The sequence below is a fragment of the Balaenoptera ricei genome, chromosome 7 (genome assembly GCF_028023285.1).
Source record: "Balaenoptera ricei isolate mBalRic1 chromosome 7, mBalRic1.hap2, whole genome shotgun sequence".
Taxonomy (NCBI): domain Eukaryota; kingdom Metazoa; phylum Chordata; class Mammalia; order Artiodactyla; family Balaenopteridae; genus Balaenoptera; species Balaenoptera ricei.
Window position 1 is genome coordinate 36,300,610 of NC_082645.1, and position 5,220 is coordinate 36,305,829.

At 34.3% G+C, this 5,220-nt stretch overlaps 1 pseudogene; it reads left to right on the plus strand.

The window, feature by feature from the left end:
* Positions 1-3,915: 3,915 nt before the first annotated feature.
* LOC132368426 (large ribosomal subunit protein eL6-like) lies at positions 3,916-4,730 on the plus strand (annotated as a pseudogene).
* Positions 4,731-5,220: the final 490 nt, after the last annotated feature.

Genomic DNA, 5,220 nt, shown 5'->3' on the forward strand with positions numbered 1-5,220 from the left:
CAGGAGAAAAGTGCTTCAAATATTTCCTTGAACAAGATCAGAACCAACCATGTAATCTACTGCACCCTGTTTTAAATGAATCTGGGGTGCCCCTTGTTCAAAAGTAATAAGAATTTCAAGACCACACAGCAGACCACTGAAACAAGCGTGGGCCCTCTAAATGTGAGGCTTCCTCCAACGACCCAGATTGTGCACCCATGAAGCCAGCCATTGATGCTAGAGTTCATCTTCCTAAGCTTCGACCTTCCCACAAACACCAGCCTAGTTTGGTTTATGTTACTTAACCCTCAACAAATTGATCTCTAAAACAACGGTTACAGATTGATAGCCTGCAGGCTGAAGTTGGCCCAGAGACATATTCTGGTCGACCTGATGGTTGACTCTTATAGGTCAAGACTGAGTAACAGCTGATCCCTTTGGATGAGACTTCTCAGTCCCTATTATTTCTTATTCTTTGACAGTGAGCCATTTTTGCCCCTTACATACCTGCCTAGCCCCTGTTAACATTTGAGTTTACCACCCATAAAATGGTAATGGAAATCTTTAGCTAGATTTCCCTGATCCTAATAGCAGTGCAAATAATAGTAGTAAAAGCATCATGCTGGAAAAACTTACATGGATCTTAAGAAAACATTAGTTAAAGCACAAATGAGTTAATAGTATTGATGAAATGCATATTCTGTAAACTATGCTCTCAGGAAAAATTTGCATTAACTCACTACCTCCTTTAATGAAAACCTGTTAGGAAGAAATGCCACTCTCTACTTTCACCCAGTTTACTTCACTGATCTAGATGGGAAAAAAAAAAACAAAAAACCCTAAAAAATTCACTTACCAATATGTTGAGCCATTTACAATTCTGAAATCACATTAAAAGCAACTAACAAACACCAAGGGGAAAGGGGCAGAAACACTTAAGTACAATTAAAAGAAATTGAAATGACCCTCGGAAGCAATCTGTGATGAATGAAAAATAGTAACTCTTTTCCCAAGTAAAATGACTTTATCAAAATGACAGCAGGATGCCTAAAATATGTACATTATTTAGAAATGTGACAGTTCACTCGATTGTTAAACATGGTGGTGATAAATTGTAGTTTTCTAAAAGGGACCAAATGACCTGAAAAATAATGCACCTAAGATTTAAGAAAACATATCTGCCAAATATGATAATGCTTTGAGTTCAATACAGTGACTTTCTTACTGATAGTTCATGTTATTAATGGCTTAAATATATAACTCTGTCTTATAACTCTATCCTGGGCAGAATCCAACTGCAAACCTAGTGTGTATTTTTATTGCTTTCATCTTGCTAGATTATTTTCAAGATAGAAAGTCTATGCCAATTTAATTGTGATTAGACTTAACTTCTGGACTAAGCTCACATATAAGAAGATGAACAAATCCTAGAATGTATTTTTACAAGTCATCATATTTGACTACTGCTTCAACTTCCCAACGAATGTAATGAAGAACTTAATATAAATTTTTGGTCTCTGCTGTATTTTACTCTGTATTTTTGGCTCTGCTGTAAGAAAGCCGTTTGCCTTATTTGCAGCATTTGGAAAAAAGAAAGCACATAGCAATACTCTTGAGTCAAACTTTTGCCACAGTCAGCCACTGTTTCTTAGATGTCAGGTCTGTATAACTATATTAGAAAGGATTTTTTTCCTTCATTCTGCCTCTATTCCCCAAGCTGTAATTCCATTCAAAGAAATATTTGCCATGTAAGTCAGCAAGGATTAGAACTATCTTTAAGAGATTGCTTTTAGAATATTATTGGTGTTTACCTGGCAGAGAACAGATAAGGCTACTGCTACCGTTATTGTAATTTTACTGAAGATGTGCCTTTTTAATGATGAAAACTGTGTAAGGACTTTGGCTTTCTCTGTTTAAAATATATGCTGCAGAGCTCAAACCTTAAACTAGATGTGTTAGGTATGAGATTTCTTTTTTAACAGAATAAATTTAAGGTGGAGCAGGATGTGTGACTAAAAATGTTTCCCAGGAGAAATCTATCTCACGAAGGTGTGATTCATTTGGCCCAGGTAGACTATAAAGCTAGCACCACTAGCCCATACTTCTGAGTTGTTTGCTCTTCATGAAGTAGTCTAGGTATTATCTACTGACCTTTCTTCATTGTCATTTTTCTACAGTGATCTCCTTTTACAATTGATGAATTCCACTTCATCTTTTCTATAATATCCACACATCCCTTGAGTAAGAAATATGGCTTATGGAAAAATGAATAAGGCTTGGGCTTGACAAAAATGAGCTTAGCACTAAGTGGAGATGTTTGCACACATTCTATCATTCTGTATAACCATCTGGAACAAAATGGGTTAGGGATGAGGCTGATTTGGCACCTTTATGGTTGACTAACCTGCACAAATTCACATGCCTAATAAGTGTCAGGGCAAAGATTTGCACCTATGCTTAAAGGTCCCAGCTCTTTTCATTGTGCCATGTTGTCTTTCTTCAGGATCCATGCGTTATAGGCCTCTGTACCTTACAAGCCTTATCAATAAATGAACCAGATGACATCTTTGAGGATTTTTTGGATTGCATTAGAGGTAAAGTTTACAGAACTGGGAATCCAAAATAAAAATGACTGCCCTTTCCCTCATGAGTCTTAAACTAAATTAAAACTGGAATAATTTTTGAATCCTAGAGTCTCAAGAAGAAGCAAATACCATATAAACGAGTTGATAACAAGAATTTTTTGAAATGCCTTTCCCATGATATCATGTATTTGCCTAAAGTTGAAATTTAGTAGAATCTTCTGAATCATAAGATAAATACCAACCTTTATCTTTTATATTTTTGGTGTTAAGAATTTTTTAATATTTACTTTAATTCTTTGAAGAGCAGTTATTTATTCACATATGTGTGCATATACATATGTATGTTTAGTATACATATCAATACAACAATGAATGACAAATGTCTTATCCTTGGTTTGCTTAAAATGATTAATAAAGTACCTGTGTAATATTTCTCAGTTAGCTAAAATACTAATTATATAGTTCTGTACCTGAAACCTTATGAATATATACTAGTAAAGAGCATTAAAAATACCACATATGGAGAAAAAAGACATTCAGTTATATTAAATAGCAGGTACAAATACCAGTCTCATGACTATCTCATATATGTAGTTTCATTTTTGTGTTTATATTTAAAAAATATAAAATGCAAACTCAGTGTTATAACAACTTTGTCAATTAGCTAATTTTACAATGTGTAATTCCATCACAAACTTTCCAAGTACTATAAACACTAGTTATTTTTGATGCCCTTTCTATGTTTTCTGCAACATAGAAATAAACAGCAGGGTATTCAACTCCATCATTCATTGGTACTCCTGTTTATTACAGAGAGAAAAAAGGAACTCTAGAAAAATCCCATTTATTTTATGTAGCATGTATATGATAAAGAGCATATCAAGATTTCTATTAGAATAGAAACTCACATTGAATGCTTGCTTGCAGTGCTGACAATACGCTCACAACTGTTGGTTCCAGAAAACATTGTTAGGAATTTTAATGATTTGAATTGTAAGAAATGCATTAGCATTAACTAAAGGTGATGAAAAATCTCTGGTTCTAGTTTTTAGACTCTCCCACCGCCCCCCCTTTTTTTCACTATTTCCTTTCCTTACATTGGATTTTGTCATATGTATAGGTATAGCCATACGGGGAAATGTGAGATTGATTGTGTCGCAGCAACGTAATATAAAGTGAATGGATCTAAGAGTCAAGATTTCACCAAATGAAATATTTTTAACTTCTATTTTTTACTAAGAAAAATAAAACTAGATGGAAACCATTGTATCAATATTACTATTTAGAATTCTAATTATTTAGAATTGTAAGAAGAAAAAGACTCTCAAAAATTGTATTGTGCTCTCCTGTCATGCAAGATGGTGGTAAAATAAAGCTGAAAACCCAGACACTAAGGAGGAAAAAGCAAAGGAAAGGTGAGGTCAGTGGCAAGGTTAAGAAGGATAACCACAGCGCAAAAATGCCCAAGAAAGGGAAACCCACTACAGCTGAAATTCTGTCTTAGTCAGAGGAATCTGCAGGTATTCCCCATCCAAGGAAAGCCATGTGCAAGAGGAAAAGTTCGGCAGTTAAATCCAACATTGAGAGGCAAAAGGGGATGGTTCTTGCTACTGTCACAAGCCAGTTGCTGGTAACAAGAATGGTGGCACCCAAGTGTTCAAACTTGGCAATATATCTAGTTATTATCCTACTGAAGAGGTGACTGAAAAGCCGTTGAGCCACTGAAAAAAACCCTTTTGTTACCATGTGAGAAAACTTAGAGATAGTGTCATTTACAGATCAACTCTACTGGTCACCGCAGAGGCAAAAATGTGGCTTTCCTGAAGCAGCTTGCTACTTGTAATTGGATCTCTGGTCCTCAATTTAGTTTCTCTATGCTGAACACAAAAGAAATTTGTCATTGCCCCCTCCACCAAAATTGAACTGAAAATACCCAAACATTGCATTGATGCCTACTTCAAGAAGGAGCTACATAAGCCCAGCCACCAAGATGAGATTCTGGACACAGAGAAAAAAATACCAGGTTACAGAGCAGTGCAATATTCATCGCAAAGCTCTGGACTCTCAAAGTATGCCACCAATCATAGCTGTTCCCAGCTCCATGATTATCTGCGTTCAGTGTTCTCTCTTACAAATGAAGATTATCCTCACAAATTGGTGCCCTAAATTTCTAACAGAGAACACTAATTAAAATAACTGAAACATTAAAAATATAGTATTGCTTTAAAAGTCATTCATACCAGCATGTTTTCAGTTCAATTAATTAATATTAACTGATTAATTAATATCTTGAGGTATTGGTACGTAGAGAAAATTTACATTTGACCAAAAATAAAATTTTTATGATAGCCAATTTTTCAAAATCTTTTCTTTTAGAATTAGACAACATTTTTGTCATTGAAAAGTTTGATTCTATATGCAAATTGCAATTAACAGGTAATAAAAAGTGAAGTAACTATTCAATACAAATAATAACTTAGTATTATTTTTCCCCAGAAATAAAAGTAACGTTTTTTAAAAATATAATACTACCTCATTAAAGTCATAATGCTATTGATACACATGAAGTTTTCAATGAACCTGGATTTTATTTTTTACTTATCATATATCAGATGATGTGAAAGTAATGGTTCACAATTTTAAAGGACATTGATTC